The 23,518-nt window shown below is 37.7% G+C and overlaps 1 protein-coding gene across 5 annotated transcripts in view; it reads left to right on the top strand.

The window, feature by feature from the left end:
- Positions 1 to 23,518, top strand: part of Fak (protein tyrosine kinase 2 Fak) — a 74,891-nt gene that overhangs the window by 24,513 nt on the left and 26,860 nt on the right. Inside the window, exon 1 of one of the 5 annotated variants that reach the window (XM_022805919.2) lies at positions 2,068 to 2,935. The exons of 3 other annotated variants lie outside the window; for them this stretch is intronic. The gene's annotated coding sequence lies outside the window, so the exon portion shown is untranslated. Of the gene's footprint in view, positions 1 to 2,067; positions 3,012 to 23,518 lie in introns of those variants that run through there. One more of the 5 variants, XM_022805914.2, reaches the window with a different exon arrangement.

Genomic DNA, 23,518 nt, shown 5'->3' with positions numbered 1-23,518 from the left:
TATATATGAATTGATAGCTATATATCTTATCGATACGAGCTGCTGTCGTCTACAAAACGCTTGTCTGGTTTCGGTACTTTAGCGATTTATCTGCTAAACTCATAAACCGGTAGTAGGGCTTTGCCACAAATGATATTTCAGTAGCAGTGGCACGTCTTAGCGTTCTCTCAAAGACACAGCAGCAGTTGAGTCGATGGGGCCACTACTGCGCACCAACACGAACCTAACATATGTGTAGAATACCTTTCTGGCTTTTCTATGTTTCGAGATTTACGTCCGGTATCGCCGTTAGGCATTCCATCAGACGTGCTGGGACTCAACACGAAACGCAGTCTGTCTGTGTCCGGGGTCGGACCTAGACCACAACGTGTCCTTAAGATTAGCAGGCAAACAGTTACCCTCTAAGCTATCACGAGGATACCTTTCTAGCCCACATGTACACTTGCGTGACCAACAGCGTTTGATACGAACGCGGCTTATTTTAAATCGCCATATATTTTATGTAACTCCGTATTCTGCCCCGTACATGTAACAGTTCACGTTTGGACTTGATTAAAACATATCGATCTCTGGATAAAGACATCAAACATGTGCCACACTCCTGCAACGTTTTTGAATATCCTGCTATATATTATGTTTCGGTTTCGTTGTTTTTTTCTCCCAGTGTAATTCATAATCTGTTGCTAAGAGTGTTACGTTATACCGGTGCAGTCTCTGCACGATAGCCAGTGTCAAGATAAGTTGTTTCTGCTTGGAGGGATGCTTCGTTGACAAGCAGACGAGGTGTCATAAGTGAAATCTGCTCTGGTGCCGTCGATACGATGAGGAAACAGTCATAACGGATTTGGCTGACTACGGCGTATGGCTATATGCAGAAACCACATTTGAAGTTAAACGTGGCACTGGCGTTACCCGAGCTGTCCACCTGCCAATAAACCGCATCAGTCGCCTAAGATCCCCCGAACAGACCAGACGTGAGCCGTGAGCTCGCTACTGGTTCATCACGATGTTGTTAAGAAGAAGGTGTGGAAGAGCGTAGTAGAATAGGTAAATCATTTGCACCGGCATACTGGTTGTCGGACGACGAGACCAACGTGTTTGTTTTTATGTAACTATTACTTTGTCCGCTCCAACAAGCGGAATGCCAGCGTTTTAAAGAGAGAATGTATTTTAACGGCAAACATCTGTGCAATAAAACGTCTATCCAGTAAAAGCTTACCTCAAGTAAACCCGCGGTGGTCAAATCTCTGGCTAGGTTGACATACAACACAGATTAAACTTACGTTCCTGCAAAGGTGTTTTACTGTATCAAGTTTTGGTTTTCTTCTCGTCTGTCTCATTAACTTCAGTACGTTACTATTTCTACTTTTTTGAATGAGTCTAATTTCCGCAACATTTGTGGAAAAAAAGATTAATAGAAATGAAAAGAAATAGAGCAGTCGCAGAAATACAGAACTCTTAATTATTTAACGTAGAAAGAACCGACGCGCGTTTTTTAAGGTACATACAATTTCGAGTATTACCAACTGTCTATATGATATTGTCTATAATACGTACCAGATAGATCTAATACATTTGTGCGTGCGCACATATATATGCATAACAGTACACAATATATGTGGATAAGAGCAGTACATAAAGTGTATTAAAAAAACCTAAAATCTATACGTATCTAGTGATTCAAGTTTGCATGTGAAAATAAACTTCATGGCAATGACCTGAGCCAGTAAATGGCAATATGCCCCTGTACTTCTGAAGGTTACCCAGCATTGCTAGCCTAGGCTAGAAAGTTTCGTCTGTAGCAAGAAGCTGTTTAATCCCTCTTACCTTCTTTGTGCATGTAGAACGACAGCGATGTACGCAAGCAAAAGCATACGCGCGGCTTTTCCTTGTCCGGTTCAACATTCGATCGCTACGTTCGCAAACGTAGTCGTGTCATTCAGTGCAGAAAGACATACGAGACAGGAAAGGGCCGTGTGCCCTTTCCTGACGGGCGGATCAAGCTTCACCAGCTGCTATTACTGCTGCTGGTGTGTGTGCTCGTGGCTCTGATGGTGGTAGAGGCTGCAGTCGAACAGTAGCAAAAGGAAAAGCACTGCCGGGATATCGGCCTGTCTGTGTTGTTGGCCGATGACAAGCTGGTTTTGTAATCAATGCAACGCTTACTCTATGAATCGATTAAATAGAATCGAAACAGAGGTACCAGTCAAAGTGACTATATGATTAGTTGTACTCAAAACGATGAACGTGTCAACGACTAAGTGATCTGTTTTTAAAAAGGATACATTCAATGTGTTTACGCTGCCAATGAACGTCAGGAACGCGTGCATTATCAGTTACCTCTGGATTACATTTACTACTACTAAGTGCATGTGTGTATCTAAATTCATGAGATAGTAACGGTATACGATGAGTTTGTGCTAAGGGATCGATACTAGGGGTGCTTTGGGCCCCTTTCGCGATTGGCTATTTAGAACAATTGTAAGAACGGGATCGACTCCTACCGCATAGTGCGCAGAGAGCTGTAAGGCTGCTCCGCGCCGCCGTCCAGCTGACACGATTGCCCCGTACGAGGTTCACGCGGACTACCGCGCACCGCAGGACTATCTTCGATATGAGTCAAGCTCAAAGAAAGCAGCTCTTCAAGAGAGTGTTCACGATGCACGAAAAACTGCCAGTGACCAAACGGCATCCTGGCCAACTGGAGTCGATACTGGTACGGGAGTGTCTGCCGCTATTTCTGGCTGTTCATATACGTCATCGTCGGCTGCATCAGCCCGAAGTACTTTAGATGCATCCCCTCTTGACATTCTCAAGACCTTTGAAACGCTTCGTAGTCCATCTAGACGCCGGCGTGAACTTAAGCGGCGCCTCAGGAAGTGGCTTCAATTGAGTTTGCCGCGTTGTCTCCGACCAGCGGTGCGTGGTGAACGAGGTACTGTTCTAGCGAACGCTGTTTTCTATTGGTATCAGCCACCTAGTCCAGCTGTTAAACGATTTCCCCTTCTCAAGTAAGTTGAGTAGCTGGTTTTAGGAAAAGCAGTGTAACGTCCTGCAAGGGCTGGTTGTTTGTTACGTATTTTCCCAGAAAACGCTGAGCTGCAATATTCGCTACTCCATCACATGGAAGATTCCTTTTTGCAGACGCAGCTTTTTAAATGCGCTTACAAAGCATACATGCATTAAGCATACACAGTATTTTTCTGGGCTGACTGCATAATTTTTTCGACTTTTACAATCTTTTGTGAAAATTAAAAATTTAATCCACAGATAATCCTACTTTGCTTATCATACTATTTTCCTTGTTTAAGATATTAAGTGTTTAAGATATGGATATTGAACAATTTCTTAGGTCGTCATAAACAATTTTACGGCTTATTTTCTTTGTAAGCCTTGCTGTAGCTACGTGTATAAGGTACTATTGTATGCAACTGATTTACAATGTTAAATATCGAACGTATAAATAATGTGCCACTTAGCCAATAAGGAAAGAAGTTAGTAATTATTAAGGTGACCCATAAAAATGTCCTATTTTTAGTTATACAGCTGATATGGAAACCTGAGGAATGTGATAATAAGCCGGTCTCTTAGCTATTGCCATTAACAGTTAAAGGTTCTAACTAGACGACATCGAATCGTTTACTTGAAGGTCGACTATGAGATTATGACTACATACATTCGATCATTGATTTTGGCCTTATCATAAGCCAGAGGCTCACGGCCATCAATTCAGACGCTAGTTGAACCACATTAGAGGCATATATACATTATATATATGTAGTTTATCAAGTAACCGTTCCACGGAACACCGTAAAATTTTAAATAGCGACAAAAATGTTAATTGGCTAGATAAGTTTATCATTAAAATGGACTATCATACATAGCTGAAAAGTTTATACATGGCGAATGGTTGGTTTTTATGGAGACTGTTTGCAAGTAACTCAAATGTACGCAGTTTCTTTGTATATCGTAATGCACCTTATCACACATATAGTATGGCATATGTAGCGGCTAGAATCGAACGAATGAGGCTACTCTAGCAGTGCAAACCGCTGTGTCGACGTATTTGTCTTGGAAAAGTTAGAATTTGCACTTTTGCGCGAGATTGAATTGCACGTCTAACAGTGACCCAGATACTTTTGGAACAGCAGGACCCTTACCATCGGACATTTAATTCAAATAGCTCGTCACAGATATTTTTCTATTAGCTCAAATGTGCTTAGAGCAATGTGGCCTAATCATTCAGGTCAGTTAGACCTCCGGATCGCGTTTACTGGTTTTGAATAAATTAAAGGTTAAATTAAAGAATGCATTAAAATTTTGCAATATTTATTTACTATGGGATTGTTTCGGCTTTTACCGACGTTCATCCATGCCGCTGGCCATACCAGTTATTGGTCTTAATTTAATAACAGCAGTACTGCCATTATGGAAAGAGGGAAATCGTGGTCCCGAATTGAACTAGTCGAGGTACACAAATAGACGCTGTCCGCTTAAATAATAATAATTATCTGCTCAGTGTTAGATTCGGCCAAATCGTTCTAGCTGAACTGTGAATTAGTCGGCGTCTTGAATTAAATATATCTGCGTGTGCTAATTAGTATTTATAGTGGATATCATATCCATATTTATTATGACTAGTTTTAGACGAAGCCGCGACCTCTGCGGATCCGCTCTGCTTATATAGTTCACGACTCATGAAACGTTAGAGCTTATTATATATCCCATCTTGTACGACGTCACAACACTATATTCCAAGTTAATGATAATTTCAAGCTAGATGTACTCTTAGGCCTTCAATACATTTCATGCGTGCAAATAGAAAAAAGTATGCTAATCTTTGCTGATCTAGACCAAAATGGCCGCTGGCCTTTAACAAGATCTTTCCGCAGAGGAGCCCTGTATTTTTATGCGCCCCTTGTCGCTTCGTGTTGCCATGATGCGCGACTGCGTGGGATACATTGGGTACGTTGGCTTGCTTTCTTCAGAAGTGGAAAACGCCGTTTTGGCCGGCGATAGCCCCGTATCAATGTCGTCAGCATGAGTAAGCACAGGAATTGTTTATATTCAACAGGCTCAAAGAACATATCCAAATTTTCATACCATACTCAGCAGTTTCAGTCATTTCTGGGGATGCGGACTGGAGCAGCAAAGAAGGTTTGGCAAGGTTTTGTTCACATAATTACTATGAAAATTAATTTTGCTCATATTGTCCCACCAAAAAAAACATTGAACCATAAGTATGAGTCCGAATACAGTGGGGATGGGCGTAATAGGTCAATAATGTAAGGAAACTTGTCTAACTTCGTTCATTATACATTGAAACGCCTCTCAATAAGGAGGACTATTGATGTGACTTTCTCAAGTACTTAGCAATTGGTCTCTGAAGCGGTGGTTGATTATTAGTTGATGCACACCAAAAATGGTTGGAACGTGTCGCCGACGTGAAAGCAAGCACCTACAACAACCAATTAACAGTCCGCTAAGCTTATCTTGGACATATCCTGCAGAGGGCATATATCGTCCCTGCACCGTTTTCAAATTATAACGGATCGTTAATAGTTTGGTAGGCTTGTCATGTTCTCCGTTTAGACCCTTCGCTGCCCAAACTCATTTATAAAGGACGAGACAAAGGAGGCGTTGGCTATACTGCTATTGGCAGTAATACAAAAGCAATCCTTGCTGACAAGCGAGTCAAACGTCACCATCATTGGTATATCGGGTGGGCCGGAAGGGAGTGGTTCAGCTCTTATGCCTTCATCGCTTGCTTCATTGTTGGTGTTACTGCCAACGGCCAAACTACACTAAGACGTCGATCAGCTGGTTAAGAGCGTGACAGTCGCGTGTGAATGCGATGCGTGATATCATGCGTGAGCGAAGTGTGATGATCTATCGCGTGGCCATATTAACGCTGTAAACGGTAAACCTCGTAAAGCTATTAGGCAAATAATTGGCAATGAACTAAGATTTAGGGTAGTCATGTTATCAAATTACTGCAATTAAATTATATATCATTTTGAATTCAACACCAAAACTATGTTCGGTAACAAGTGAACCCCAGCCTTCCTGTGTTAAACATTTTTCAGATATGAGCATTAGGGTACAGCAGAAGTAGAGGACATACAGCAGTATTATTAAGTGCGTGCTTATTTAGACATCGCTCATAGCGCTATTAAGAACGGGATTAATACATAATGGCATGAAACGCCAAGAATTTTGGAATGAAATGAAGCCATACAAGCGGGACAAGTACCACCGTTCTTTCGCGTATTCTAACCGGGGCATATATTTAACTAGATTTTTATAGATATGATAGTTCCGTTTGAGATCTGATTAGAAACGCGTGCATAACTATGATAGCCATATTCTCTGCCTCAGGATATCTTTCGCTCGAATGTGTGCGCAGTGAAAAACAAACATCACTTGTTGTCCAGCGGTTGCGTAAGTCCAGTAAAGTTGATTCGAAAATTATTTACTGACTGTATTGAGATTCGCGGTAAAAGTTACACTGGGACCTTTTACAGCATAAAGTTAAGGTTGGTGAAACATTGAATGCATTAGCTGGAATCCCTGTACATAGAAACCATCAAGGAATCGAATATGGGATCGGCTGTAAGAAAAATGTTCTATGCAAAGAAGAATGTAGGTGGCGACCTTTTTTTTTTATTCTGAGTTAGATGTTATACGCCCAGTGCAAATAATGGTCCTCACCTTTTAGCTTTCGGAGTGGCACCCTCTGCTATTAGAAAACATTTATTCTAAAGCGAGTCAAGTTATTTGCTCGTTTACTGAGTTGGGCCCAGTAAAGGTTCCCTGACTGTGTCGCAAAAGCGATTTTTACTAAGCCCTATTTTAGAATTACAAGTTAATTAATCTATATACCATAAAGCAACGACGACCGCTAATGATTGTTAACAGTTATGACAGAAATGTAAAGCATACAAACAAATGTATGAACAAGATCCTTTTTTTTTGGAGATCAATTTGAATAAATGTCAACAACGATTATAGAGTAGTACCATATGATGTTGTGTGTTTAGTACTTTCGAAAAGTACTTACGAAATTCGTCATAACGAAGAGCTGATGTCGAAGGCAGATTTTATAGTAGGATAAATACAGAACTGAAAAACCAATTTTCGCCTAATGGTAATCTACGATTAACATCAAATGTCTTTATTATTTAAGTTATTTAATTAATTAAAAGGCCCGAGATGAGCTGAAGTCATTTGGTGGTTGATATGAAGTTCTTAGGGTTGGACGTCCTTTATTTTTCCATACTAAGTCCTAAGTGAGTAGCACAAATATTATCGATACAGCGTATACACTTCATTAGTGGAAATGACAGCTATGTTTCATGTCATCGTTGATATTATTTGAAGTCCACTTATATCAAAAATAAACCGGGAGCGCCCGGTAGGATTGTTTATTGTTTACTGTTTTGCTTTTAAGTGGATTCTGTAATTTCATTCGGTCGTTCTGTTTCGTGACTGTGTTTAACATTGTTGTCATATGGTAAAAATATCACGCGACAAAGCACGTCGGTGCTTCGTTGCCATTTTATTTGTGTACTAATTAACTAGAAACAGATATGCGTATTTTAAGTGTAAGAGTGTAGTTTAAAAAAAACAATCTGGAAATTCATACAACTTGTGCTTAACAGAGAAGTAATTACGTTTTTATAGAAAACAAAAGTGAAATAGATATTGTTAGTAGTAAATCGATTAAACTAGATTTGAAGTCGATAGGATAGAATAATTGTGTTTCCGAAAACGTGGTGCTATCCACCTTTTAAGTCGAGGACATTTGTGTCAATGTCTGTAGCTCTTTAAAGTAGTATTGCTGATATTCTGATAATATTTAGAAGAAAAGAAATTGTTATAACATGGTATGGTTGAGTTGCAAAAGCTTCCTTTTGATGCCGTCTTGAATATCGAGAAGCGTTGTGATTCATGAGACCTACGTCATTGAATATTCTTATTTTATACCACCTACTCTTCCAACTTTATTTTTCCAACGGAAATGAGCCCGGCCTCCTGTATCCGGTGATCATCAACCAACGGTGGAGATCGGCGCAGAGAGGAACAAGAGAAACGCCAAGCGCATACTTTTGGTAGTGGTGTTTTCAGTACAAAATCGCGTACCAAAAACCAAACTTAGACCATAAAAAGGCAAAGAGAATCAAATAATTGTCTAAAAAGACAACACCACAACTATCACCATCACAATAACTAGATTAGCAAACCAACTACAATAATAACCATTACCAACCGATAGGTCATCTAAAAAGACTGCAGAATCAAATTATTTGATTAATTTTACGTTTATTTTTCGTAGCATCTAAATTTATTGAAATTTTGAAAGCGGCACTCCGTTTTATTATAGCTTTATGTGTAGGAATAAGAAATAAGCATATCAGTGGTCTTTTTATAAGCTAAACCTGCTGTTGAAGAGAAGAAAACATGCGAAAGAACATGCGTGTACATATGTGCCATCGTTTGCGTGCTTGCTCGTTTTTCAAACTTGATGCATTTTATAGCACCACAAATCAGTCGATCGAGGTAATGACGCTGTCTGGATCGTTGGTTCGAAGCACCTGGAGTGCTTTGCCATAGCAAACTTGAGCAACAAGTATACGATCGTTTAAAGCGCAGGATTTTTACAGCAAAACATTAAACCAGGGATTAAAAATACAAAAAAAATGGATGAAAGGCGTGGTCACCATATAATCAGCTTCTTAGAATATCCTCAGCTTTGCTGAAGAAGATATTAGAGGAGTCCAACAAAATCCACACTGGCTTCAATGTTCTAGTGAGACAGGTTTTTTATGTTACACCAAAGCGACGGTTTAAAAAGCTTACTCATACAGAAAGGACCGCCGGAGACTAAAAGGTACAAAACTGTTTAATTCCTGCATAGCTTTAAGTATTTTTGCCTAGGGAGGTCCAGCCTTGATTGACTATAGCATTCAACAAAAGGGTGCGGCATCTTCATCTTAAGCCTCTTATTATTCCAATTATATCGAGGCGTAATAGTAGGCGTAACCTGATTGCCACATTTAGATCCAACTAATAAGTCCATTAGGGTGTATTTATAGTTTGTTAAGTAGGGTATTTAAATGTTGCTTCATATTACTGGCTGTCAGCTCCGAACGAAGCTCGGGCTCGAAGCTCACGTATCCCTATGTTTTGTAGGCAATCACACCACTACTGCGCTACCGTGGGTACTAAAATTCTGGCTTGTTAGAAGTTTGTATCTGAAATCTTTAGCGAACGAACTTTGCCCTACTACTGATACCAAAATAACGACAAAGTTATAAGAATTATTTAAAGTCAGGAAAATACCATAAACAATTATTACGGCTTCGGTTTCGCTATACCAGTAAATATAAAGGCCTGTTTAGTTTACTCATAGTCTAAAAGCAGTCCCACAACTGAGTCAGGCGGAAATGATAATTTTTTTTACTGTTTTATTACTTGTGTTTGCTTTCATTTCGCGTATTGATATTATCAAATCTATTCTGATTCGCTTGCTCCGAGGATAAAACTTCCCTGTTTGATCGCTCACCTTTGAACGGAGCTCCTGTCAAGCAATAAAATGGCTAAATTACTCCTTTAGTATCCTGCTTTTTTAGCTAATTCTGCTTATCGAACCGGCCTGATTGCAGATCAAAATAAAGACTGCTAGTTCTTAAGATCCCACCCGCCATACATCCTGGGGAAACATTCGTTCAATCATTACCAAAGTAAAAAGCGCACTCGAATAGTCAGTCAACTGCTTGCCAACCCGATAGGGTCGACTTCAATAAGCATTGTTTATGATATTTAGAGGATTGCATTACCTGTGCCATGAATCGTTACGCGCCATCTAGAAAAAAAAGTACGAATTTCTCGAAGGGCTCACCAAAACGTGCATTTTCGATCTAGGTAAATTTAGAGATATTTGTAGTGTCTAAACACCGAAATAAAAACTATACGATCGTTTCGGTTAGCAGTGCTTCCTGGAATACAGCTAGCTTTCATAAAGGAAGTAATGACATAAGAAACGCTTTTTAATATCGTTTGTGGCAACAGACCGTAGCAAAAAAATACGATTAAAGCATGTAGGCCAGTATGCGAAACAAGGAAAATACGATCTGTTTAAATTGTTGCTATCTAAAATGGAAGCATGTTATATTTAAAATGTTTCATTGATAAACAAATACCTTGGTCCCTTTTTCATTTAGCTTGTAGGAGGCAAGAGGGGAGGCATTGCAGCACTTAATGCAAGGCCTGTAAGTAAAGTTTAGAGAACCTGCCTAGGACCGCCTTAGCAGCATACTAACTATTTGAAACTGCAAAAACGAAGTATTTGATTCTTCAAATCATTAATGGTTCATACAAGATTTTCAATTTCATTTAAGATCTGTTAACACATTGCCTGTGGGAGATTAATAGCAGATATTTGAGGAAAAAGAGTGCTTTCGGGATTTGTGCTCTTATTGAAAGCCATGGATCCATGAAATATTTGACGAAAGAATAAGATATTATAGTTAAAATATGAGGTACAGCGTTACTTGTATGTACCAGATGTATTTATAATATTAAATGTGAGCAGCACACGATGCTTTATTAAAAGAAAACTATCAGGTATTTATTTAAAGCTAGGTTCTTACAAGGCAATCGCAAATCATGCTATGCCGATAAGACCGATACGTTTACCATTAAACGTAAATTAAAAAAAGCTGGAAGCTTACCGCGTATATAATACTCGTCATCGTCGTTTCTTAGTCAGTTAATCCGTGACATAGAAAAAGCAGCAGTGTCAAATGTTCTGTGTCAGTTCTGCGACCTATAAATATGGCTAAATAGTAGCAATATCGGAATGTTTGAATCTAACTGAATGTAGAAGCAATGAGAGCTCATATAATTTTACCTGGATCATTTTTGATAAAATTTGGCAAAACGAAATTTATATTTTTTCTGACATTTCGTCGTGATATGTACAATCACAAATACAGATATTTTATGGTTGATTGTCTGCCACCACCATTTGTGTATATCTGAAGTGGGTTTTTTTATTGAATGCCATCCCTGCCACTCGAATTAGCGTTGGCAAAACCTTCATGTTCGAAGACCCGAGGTAATACAGTAAGGAGACGATGCGCTTTATTCATGGACGAACTTGAATGGTAACATGGGGACCATGACTGGCCGGTTAGCTAGCTATTCATTTAATAAGTCAGTGGCTTATTCACATGAAGAAAAGAGACGGCAAAGTTGTCACCGATGCTTTAATCGAATTATGAGTTTATCGTAAGATGTTTTCTTTGTCGGCAGTTGCACTGAGCTGATTCGGGAAGCAAAATTTTGCTTGTTTTACGGCACGAGCAGTTGCCTTCGATGGGCTGTTAACGAAACACCTGGGTTATGTGTTGCAGCGGGTGTTTTACCCTTGTACGAGTTACAGAAGAATCACACTGGCCTTTATTAGTGCCGAAAAAGCATTATCACATCGTTTGCGAGGAGCTCATTTTCTCGTTCGATAGATAATGTGCTATAATCCTACAAGTGAACGAAGGTATGATATAACCATTAGTATGGCAGTGCAACGGTTCCAATAACAAAAACCTGGTTATGAACAAATATCAAGAGTGCAAGACATGGCACATACTTGTAATCTCCAGAAATAGGCATAACCTATAAAAATAAAAATTAGTATCTATAACAGCATTTTTGGCACGTATTTTATGAATAATTAGCATCATAACGTATCCCCAGTAAATTTCTTGTTCTTATACATTATAACTTAGCTTATATAGTGATGTATGTCGTTTTGCCATATAATGCGTTCAATATTCTGAATTATACCCCAGCATTTTTGTTATTGAATGTTAGCGATTGCAATTTGCTTAATATGCATAAATACTGCAGCACCACTTGAAACAGCTGGCTCCCACCACAAGACAAAGCGTAACAATGTCCGGCTTCGGACTTAAACCTCCACGAGTTCCTAAGTTTTTTAAGCAAACATGTTACCAATACACTGTGACGAAAAGAAAGTCTTGAGATTAACATTTACAGACATTCGTGACAGGTTTAATGCCGAGATATGATTACTAGTTTTGAAAGCGACCTCCTTCAGATTAAAACTTGTCTGAGTTTTACTGGTCTGCAATTTCTCGGATGTGCGTATGCTATACCGTGTTGTTAGCAGCCAATTTCTCATGTACGCTTGTTGCTGACTTTCTTATTATCGGTCTTTAACCGAAATGTATGCGATCTTTAACTTTTATTAAGGTAATATTACATATGGAGGACACACATAATATTCTGAGCGCCAATGCGGTTGTTGGTATTGCTGAACAGAAATCACTTTTTCGGCGGAACTCCAAGCATTGTTGCTTACTGCTGTGGTCTGTCTGCCCCCCGGTAGAATTATGCATCCGCTGATTGTTCCGAGATTTATTGGTGTTATTATTGTTGTAAGGTAACAGCTAGAGGTTTGTACTCCTGCTGTCATCGCCGCTGTCAAGAAAACGATTTGGTTTCTCGTTAGTCGTATTCTGCCAATTCAGTTCTAATTACATGTTGCCTGTGGTCGCAGTTGTGGAACTACATTCCCTAGTCAACCAGTTCTATTTTCTGCTAATAGTAATTTTTGAGATTTTATCATTTTCGGTTAACACATTAGTTTAATATACAATACCATACGTATGGGAAATCGGATGTGCATTTCATTTCAGTCTTTAGGCCATGGATAAAAATAACCCATCATTGTACCTTTAACACACAGACAAATGCATTCGATGGTATGTAGTAGACATATAGACCAACAAACATTAGACTTTTACAGTAATCATTGGGGCGTCTTTGTTAAACCGAATGTGCTAGATCTATCAGATCAATAATAAGCGTACAATAACGAGTTTACAAACAGTTTAGTTTTACACGGTTAACCTAACTGATTTTTGTGCAAAAATTCACAGCTCAACCCAACGTTATTGGCTTAATCCTATTAAATTAAAGCCCATTATTTGAATTTGGTTTTGTGAGTTTTATCAATAGTTATAAACTTTACTTGCAGACTGGTGCAGCTTATAATAATCCTATATTCTTTAACCACCAACAGATACTTCCAATGGTAAACCATTATGGATTTTGCATGGACAAAATGTCCTGCGATAAGTGGATCTGGACATTGCAGAACCGTTGTGCCTAAATATTCATGAGTACAGAACGAGACCAAAGCGGCACTAGTACATACACCTAGTGATGATACTGACCACAGTACCAAGTAGCCTAGGGATGACTGTTAAACGACTCTAGCGTTCGATGTAGCATCATCGCGATATGGTGCTCAAAGCGGACCACAATTGTGTGGTAGATGATCTACCCTGTTTAAAGGTACTAACCTATCCTGAAACATGTCAACCCGTCTTCCCTGCAAATCGTTTTATTGACAAGGCGATAGGAAAAGAAAACAACTACGTGAGCGATGTTTCGCGGAAATATGCCATGTTTTTTTTACCTACTTGGACGTGAGTGTCTATCGAGAATACAGACAACCAGGAACTTTCAGGTACAACCAGAAAGAGAAGAAGGCTAGCTTTTTCTAGGTGGTTCGGAGGTAATTTTACTATCTTCACTGACATCGAACCGCGTCGATAGACCTAGATGACATAGACGCAACTTGTCCAGTTGATCTTTCACTTGGTTAACGTTCCAAAATGACTTTTCTAACAATGAAAAATATCGCAGATTTGCTTACAAATAAAACAGCGATTAATGGTGCTAAACACTGGAGATTTCGACAACTAATACTTGATTTTGTTCAAAAACCATTTTCAGCAAGAACATCTGAAACATTTGCGCTTTGCGCGTATCAGTCTTTCAGTTGAGAGAGAACCACTGCAAATCGGAGACATTTGTACCATCCAGGATGCCAGTGACTTATGGGCTTTTTGGCTATTGCGTAAAGTTCTGAATAGTTTGGGCTGTTTATTAAGACTTATATTAATAAAGTTCAGTTTATGCATACTTGGCGTGATTATGGACTTCCCTGGATTATCCTGATGCCTACTCTATGGTTGAGACGTTGTATGAGGATAAGTTATGGGCATAAGAAGGCAACCTTTCAAGCCATTTCAAAGGTTTACAAGGATCGAGATACAGTACCGTAGGTACTTTTCTGGGGTCTAGTTGTGGTAGCAGTTTAAGTTGAAGCAAATTATGTATTACTAGGAAGCATAAATTATAACTTTGATTATATTATCGAAATAATCACTAATTTACAAAATTGATGTGAATCCACTATTACTGTTGGTGAATAGAGAAGAACAATTTTTATAATAATTTCCTTGAACTGCATACGTTATACTTATCCACGCATTTAGCAGAGTAAAAACAAAGAAATGACTAGCGTTTCATCGTGTATTCTATCTGTTAGTGTGTGATATTGGGCTGATATTGACTAACGAAAGTCGCGTTATTATGACCTAGAATTCAAAACTTGTTCTGGCACTTAAGACAATATCAGAGTGAACCATATCGTGCACGTTGGAAATACGCTCTAAACTGATACGGTACCTCTACACCACGCACTACGAGTATCTAAATTAATAAAAACGCATTTGTAAAATAATGTTAAAATAATTTATAATGATAAAAGAGACTGTAATCTGGGACGGTTCTGCCCGTTTCACGAAAATATGACTTTTACTTAACTGGCCTTGATGTACTGAGACTTCAGAGTGATTTTTTTGGATGACAGCATGTTGCATGTGCAAAGGCTACATGGTGCATTTCAGTCAGAGGATGAAATACGTTCCCGTAGTCACACATCGTATTTGAAATACTTCTAGCTATAATTAGTAGTGAACACAATATGCAGCCTTCTCATTTTAAATATGAAATTAATCATGGTAATTTGAATCTGGAAAGCGCGCTAGAAATAGATTTTTCATAGTGATAGTTGTGGTTTAATGTGAGCTGTGGGCTTTAAATTTTATTTATCTCGCATGCGTCGTGTTACCACGATTGTGGGTTGGAAGGGTGCTGGTTATTACCTTTATTAGACGACCTATTATATTGTATTAAACCATCAGTTTTAATGCAAAGATTAACATGCTAAATTAACATGGTCAACCCAGCCCAAACTTTTGGCATTATTGGATTTGTAGTTTCAGTAAACATAAATTGCGATTCAGTAAATTCACTATGTATTTTTGGTACACTTTTTTGTTGTGTTCATCGTGTATGGATTTTTAGAGGGGAACTAGTATTCGAAAAACCGGTAGTTTGTTGCCTCTACATATATAGCACAATATGCACCATTATCATAATTTCTTTCACGGGTGATTTTTTTTTGCCTAAACTGCTTGATAACGCTCAACACTAGATACTTGCAGCTACTCCTCAAGCTCGAAGTTTCATGGCATTTTCAGCGTTAAACCTGTTATCACTGCTGCAACCTAATTATTTATCCATTTCCTGCTTCGGCTATCAATATGCTTCTCCTAAGTGGAGTTAGCGTTCCCCACTCGCTACCCGTCATTTCTATTGTAGTTTCTTCATTCGACAACGAAGATGATGACACCACTGATGATGACAACGTCGTCGACGACAATGCAGACTACGGTGCTATTCAGTTAAACTCCTTAGAGTAATACGTACACACGCTAGTAGAAAACAGAAGTAAAAACGAATGGCCTATAACAACATCACCACCGTCCGTCTAAGGCTACCTAGCGTTAAGCCTCTGATATCAGCACTGGTTATCAACCTTGTCTCTATAGCAAAACGAGTTAGGAGGAACTGGGATGAGAGAACTAAGCCGTGTATAGTCATCTAGTGGGGCAGTGATTGCTACCGTCTTTCCTCTTTTTCTACTTATTTCTTCGTTTTTCTTTCACTAGCATTCCTACTGCAGTGTTATTACGTCCGTACGAACGAAGCATACTTATTGGCATGCGTCAGCCAGGAGTAGACAGGAAGCGTCTCAGAAGCAATAGCTGCAGCACAGAAACGGAAGGAGGAGCGCGGTATCAACAGTCGTAACTTTGAGTAGTCGAAATAGTGGATTGCTACTATTACTTCCAACACACACATATACCATAAACCGAACATATTGACACTGCGATCACGACAATAGGAACAACGCCTCTGTTAAAGTTGTCAAAAAAGAACGACAGATTATACCAAAAAAATTATTTACAATAACAAGATGCCTTACTTTACAAAAACAGTTTTAAATTCGTCCTCTTTTGAAAAACAGTAATTGACGAAAAAGAAAAAAGTGGTAATAAGGAACGCTATTCGGCAACCGCATCCATACGGATTTACGTAACTCAGTCATAACGACTGTGACGTGATAGACGAACGGCGGGCATTGGGATCTTTAAAAATATGAAGAAAATCTAACCTTCCTGTCACTTGTCTGTAGGCCTCTGTTATACTTGTCCTCGCCGAGTACCTTGCAATGATTTTTCTTCCTGATGATGACGTAGATTTTTTCTTCAAGTTCCATCTGTCTGTAACGGGTACTTTCTTCAATTATGGTTGAATATTTGTCTGATATATTGTGTCTTTTTTTGTTGTTCAAGTTGTTTTTTAAAAATTGTTGTCTTTCGTCTATGCTTGTTATTTAGTGGATGGCAATGTTAAATAAATTTAGACACGGCATTAAATGTAAACACGTTATTTAATAGTGTGCCACTATTATTTGTTGACTACAAATAAAGAAAGCGGCGTTGTATTTACAGCCCTATAAACTAATTTATGTAACATCTGAGTCCACGTATTTTACTTCATTAAGGTATTCATTCACGTATTTTACTTCAGAAAGGTTATACTAGTAAGATTAGAGTCAATAATTACCTAAAGTAGCTTCCTTATTTAAACTATTTAAAATATTCCTGTTACTGTAGCTAATCGTAAAAATGAACGAGTTGCGCCATTTTTATGTAACGAAACGAACTGATCAGCGTGATCAATTGTATTTTATCCAGCAATTTTTTGTTTGATCCAGATATATGTAGTAATACGGGGGAAACAAGAATTTCGCCTTTCATTGATGTTGAAGGGCGATTGCACATCTTATTATTAATATCATCTGATTCGAAGTTTAAGAACTTCGAATCAGATAATATTATTAATGTGAATATTTACATCTAATGATGTGTACTATTTTATTTATAAACCTCAATACAAGCTATTTAATCCGCGACCGGACATTAATCAAGCACTATGCACTCCTAGGATGAACGAGGTTGCTTTACACAGCGTTTTATGAAATGAATCTACATCTATAAATCTTTTTCTAAAATCTGAAATTTAAATCTTCGAAGAAACAATAAAGCTCAGTCAACGAAGTGTTTTTTTTTATTAAATCATGGCGCATACATATTAACCTTACTAGAAAAGTTGTTGAAATTTATAAAAACAACTGGCTTGGCAGCTATTACTTAAAGAACAATATAAGAACAACAGCGAGAAATACTCGCTCGATTAAAAAACTTTCCCTATGCACATTTCAGGATAGGTTATCGAAAACAACTAGAAATTGAACGGTAGCATATGTATAATTTTTGATTTATTGAGTGAGATGTATTTTCGCCGGAAATCTAAGTATACTCATGTAAATCCAAAGCTTTACTTTTTCATTTGATTCCGCTAATGAGACAAACGAAATGCTGGACAAACAAGATTTCATTGGATTAGGTACTAGCCTAATATTTTTTCGGTACAGTTTGGTATTTGGTTTCAATTATATTCTTTTGGCTAAACTTATGTCGTAAGTTTCAAACGTTATTTCGTAACGTTCAATTTATTAAGTTAACTGGTTCATTGTATTCTCACGCTATTTGTTGAGCATGCCTATTTAAACGTGAGTGTTGAGAACGGTTTGATTGACCTATCGGCTCTATTGTGTGACCAGTACAATCGCTCAAGTTAGCAAATTAAATATTTTGGAGAAATAAGAATGTCTCCACTACAAAACTCCCATTATTGCTTTCTAAATTTCTGTTGAAAGTGTTTTCCATTGACGCCATCTTCATTGATATTAGTTTTTCGTCATCATTTTTTTTTTCATATTTTTCTCGTCATTTTATATCAGTTTATTGACCGTAGTGTGCGTATTCATTATCTGGCTATAGAGATTCGTCAGATCTGAATATTCACTGGAATTAATAGGATCGCGACTTGAATTAAAATACGGACTGTGAGCTGTGTCCATAAGAAAACATTGCTGCCGTTATTTGATACGAATGTTTACATATGCTAGGAATTAACCGATGACTGTCGATCCTATGAAATATAACATCTATGTGCATCTATATATACTGTAAAATTAAACTAAAAATGGTTTGTTTAATTGAGTAATAATAAACTGAGTGTCTACATCTCAAGCTATAAGTCCGGGTTTGTTACAGTTAACCTCACAATATAACAGAAGCCATAAGTCATTTACGAAGAAAATACCAATTATATATGTACACAAATTCATTACTAGTGTAGAATTAATGGGCATATACTGCAGTAAGCATTGAAGTCAGAATACTATCTATAAACTACGTTTAGCCAAATAAAATTCGATCTTAGATTATAAAGCCGAACATATAGGTGAAAATCTAATGTTTGGAAAATTCTGCCTTTCCAGGTGAGTAACGAAACTTTGCTTATTAAGTGATATCAACGGGTCATCGATTTGACTCATAAGAGAGTACAAGTTTTGCAACTAGTCGGCTTCCTTCTACCGTTTTGTAATTGAAGATAACTCAGCCCTTGCTTGCAAGAGAGTAACATCTTCATGATGTCCAATATAGGCTACCAGGAATGTACAATATAATACTATATGAAACAAGATACTTTATTCACTGCAGTGCACCTATTAGATAGTACTTATTGATAGCCAATTTGTCGCGGCAATGTTCTGTGGCACATACGCCCGTGACATGTTTAAGTATATGATGAACGATTAAAAACGCTCATATTGCAGCGGGAGCCTCTGGTGATGAGACCAAGTACATACATGCGGCATGACTCCAACAAAAAAATGATTAAAGAAGTGCAGAGAGAAAGCTACTTGGAGAATTGTTAAAGGTACTGAGATCGTTTATGGCGACATGCTGAATTATGATATCGAGGTTACTCAATCGTTACTGCGAGAAGGAAAAAACGCTTAAAGAACGGTTATAACATAGTGCCTTTAAAATAGGATCCGTGCTTCTTGTAGATCTAGCTAAGTAGGTATATTTAAACAATCACTGGCGGAGTTCAAAGATAAAGCAAGCAGTGATCGCCTACACCGTTATTTGTAATTAAAAATTAACTCTGTAATAGTATATTCAAAGAGGACGTGTATCAGTCTTAAGTACGGAAAATGTTTGACCCAAAGTAAGTGTTTATTCTCTAAATGCATTGAAGTGTCTATTCTCTAAATTCTCTAAATTTGCATACGCACCGTGAAGGATATTTAGATCAACAATAGCACCGACACCACCTATCTGATTTATCTGTTAGATTATTAAAACTACCAAACTAAGGTAAAACCAATTGCTTCATACTCTGAAACAGTGTAGAAATCTCGGTGAAAGCTGTTCCTTTTCACCGCTAAGCCAGCTACCGTATTTCCTATATGGACGTACAATCGATGCTTTCTTATTATTACTTCTCTTTTTTTAGATGATTCAATTAGTGGGATGCAAGACCATTATTCTGTCAACGCCTTTGTTAACCAGTCTTATCCTTAAAGACACAGTCGAATGCACATGATAGAATGTATAGATAATAACAATACTATCTGGAACCATTTGTATACTAGACTTATATTAAAAACTGCAAAATTTGTCTTCAAAAGTAAATCTTGTGCATATTATCACCCAAATTTATTATTAGTAAAGCCGGACGCTTTATCCAAACTTACTGATTGTAGCCGTTGGTATGTGTGCAAATTAGCAGATGGTTTGGATGTTCCAGACAGCTTCAATTCAGAGTGATAACGATATATAGGCAATCTATGGGGCAGTCGATCGGACCTAAATTTTAGCTGAGTTATATATATATAACTATATATATATATATATATATATAGTAAGGCCGTCGTCTGTGTGAAAAGCGAATTTATATTAGTTCTCCAGATGGCTGCATGGACCTGTCAACGAACATCGAAAGTATATATTTGCGCATACAGAATGTACGCACATGGCTTAATATGAGGCGTTTCAAGCATTTGTTAACATCAAATATGGTTGTTAAAGCACCACTTAATGCTATCTTCAAGGAACATTTATCCTGATAATGATTTTGTTTTAAAAAGCGGAAGATCATTATATCAGTGAAAAAAAAAATGTGCCTAGCATTTAAAAGTAATCAAAGTACCTATACAAAAACTTCGTGCCTTTTATATATATAGCTTAATGACTATCTATTTTTGTTCAGAATATTAGCCGATAAAGGATACCAGATTTGTTCAAACAAGCTTCTCATATACTAATGGACAGGCGTTTGCGATTAATAACGGGTCTTTAGAAATATTAACAGAAGCGTGAAATAGGCATTACAGGGCCGAAGTATTTCGAAGGGTGAAATAAAGTCAATCACAAAGCAACAAATAACACATTAGGTCTATAATTATTAAATCAGCCCAAGCAAAAATATTTTCCAAAATATTTCAACAATTTTTAGTTCTAGCTGTTTCCAAGTCGCTACTGCAAGACAAGCTGAACGAAAGTTAATCGGCCGGTGGGTGAACAAAGCCTGTGTACGAAGTTAACAAAATCACTGAGGATAAAAACTGGCACCGCGGCTCAGTAGTGAGGTCCGAACAACTTCGTCTTAACGTGCCAGTTTACGGAAATCAAAATCAGCGATATTTGTCCAATCTCATTAATAATAAGTTTTTTGAGTTACAAATGTTTATTCCATAACGGTTATTGATTGCAATATATCATTACTGTCTGTCGTACGATTTGACGAAGAAAACTGCGCGAGAGCTTTCCAGTAATGCTAAGACTATTATTACATAGAATTATTTGTCAAGTATATTCCGTTAAGAATCATATGATCTATTCACCTGTAACGTAACAATGCGTGACGGTGACCCAACATTGATTTTTATCTTAATCTAGTACTTTTACTGAATTTAAGTGGTGGGGCGTATATACTTTGTTTTCTGTGTTCTTGCAATTGACCAGATAACGAGAATATATTCGGATAAAAAGCGAAGGTTGTGACCATTTTTGGAGTGTGTTTGTGTTTCAGTATAAAGGGATTGCGTAGATGAACAATCAAACCATTTATAAAGAAAACACTTTAAATAGAAAATGCAGAAGCCTCTATTACGCTTTTCGTGTTTCGAATAGTGGGTGTATGTGATGACTCAGTCACATCAATTTCAAAGCCAAGTAATCTGGAAATAGTGTAGGCTTCTCTATAGGCGACTGTTTGCGATTTACTAGTTAACATAACACATCACTCAATAATTTAAATTAACACTAACGCTATTAATTAACTTATTGGTTCAGCTAACGTTAAGTTGGGTATATTGCAGACAGCGGCAAGTTTTTTTTGGAAAAAATAGACACTTAAATTCTTGGGGTATTCAATCTAAGATCTCGACCCGCTAATATGAAACCATATGAAGCCCATATTGATTACGCCCGCTTTTTTTCGAATACGGAATCTGGAATGCCTAAACTTGGGAACTTACATTTTAAAGAACACAGGTGCTATCGGTGATACAACTTTAAGCTACGGTCGGTTACTCGTAGATTTAAGACTGCTGTTTTTAATCAACTGTAACTAATCATGAACAACGGAGAGAAATTTAACTGTTTTTTTAAAATGTTTTCATCATACATCCGAAACGAGTTTTTTCTTCACCCTTTAACCGTCGTCCATTGTCAAAAGGGAATCATTAATTTATCTGGCGGATGCATGAGTATATTTAGGTAATCTACTTACTATTATCCCAAGTAAGATAATCTTATTGTCGTTCTTCAAGTCGCACAGTAATGCTATATTATATCACCTAATCCTTCCCCAGCCTCCATATCAGACATTAATACGTGACATAGAATTGTAATCGATACACGCGTGGGTGGCGTGTAAGCAATGCCCGGTTTTGTTTATCGCTTCTAGCGTTTAGTGGTTTTTTGTTTGCTAATGGCCAATGTTGTGTGCCGTTGAAACGTCTTCCCTTAACTCAAGACAGTCTATTATCATCGTTTTGCCCAGATTATAAAATTTCATCTCATGTTCGGACCCCAAAAATGGGGATATCGGTTGGCAAGGGACAGCATTTTCCACGCCTACCTTATTTACTATTTTCGGTGAATCCGCTAAAGCAGCCTTTTATATCTGTTTATCTCTCAATGAAGTCTCTATAGTTGTATAGCATGTTTATTATTTTTATATCTCCACTCCAAAAGTGATCTTCGGAAAATTCGAAAAGTCGAGTGATGTGCGCATTTCAGGCCAAAGATTTTTTTTCTTTTTTTAATTAGTAAGTCGCTTTTGTCTTTCAGCTATATAATTAGTGCCGTACATCGCATGCGTAGCTTGAGTTGTCTTGGCAGCCCTTTGAGCTCCGTAGAGAAACAAACAAAAGGTGATAAAAATGTCTTCTTTTATCATCAGGTATATTCATATTTAGAATTCAAATTAGAGATTCTGTGAGCCTAATATAATGACTCAAAAAAGCAAAGAAAAGAGGTTTTCAACGATATGTGGTACTGTATCATTAACACGAAGGCGAAGGTGAAGTTAGTGTGACTTACTTACCATTAGCTTGATAAAGAAACCTTTTAATGAAGTAATAAGAATGGTAATGACAAATATTTTAGGACTTTTAAACAGGAATACTACGTGTATTCCCGTAAAAAGTTCAGTATGAAGAATGTTGCAAGAGAGCTGCTAAATGCCACGATTTGTGAAACTCGCTACCAGTAAATCAGTTTCCAGTCATTCTCTTTTAGGAATGGGAACTGAGAAATATAGCAACCGGAAAATAATACACTCAATTAGCTCTAGTCTTCGAATCTCTAAAAACTCGAGGAGAGCCAACAACTGGAACGGTTATAACGATGAAAACATGTTAGGCGTAAAAGACTTCCCCATGTTCGTCAATGGAGACAAGTGTGGAAACAAGACGGTCTTTCGTGTCAAAATTCAGGAATTTTTTTTTATCTTAATCATTATCAGGAGCTTCACTATCAGAATCAATCTTGTGCAACTGCTCCGTTTTGAAAGTGTTCAGCGCATGAACAGCACGCGCTGTGGAATACTTTTTGCTCTGACTTTTCAGCAGATTTTTTTTATCTCTAGTGTAGGTTCAAATCTTTGCAGAAGTTCTTCGGTAATTGCTGCGCCATGGTTACAGATAGTATGCTAAAAGGTAGTATGACTTAATCCGCCAACAAAAAGAGACACAAAATCTTTATCAGTATAAAAAGTAATCTACGTAGATTCAAAGATCCTATCTGGATACTTATGTTGGGTTTCCACGCTTGCTGCTGGGTCTTAATTTTCACTATTTTTT

Source organism: Varroa destructor, unplaced genomic scaffold (assembly GCF_002443255.2).
Source record: "Varroa destructor unplaced genomic scaffold, Vdes_3.0 BEIS01000004.1, whole genome shotgun sequence".
Taxonomy (NCBI): Eukaryota; Metazoa; Arthropoda; class Arachnida; order Mesostigmata; family Varroidae; genus Varroa; species Varroa destructor.
This window is presented reverse-complemented; position numbering and strand designations above follow the sequence as displayed.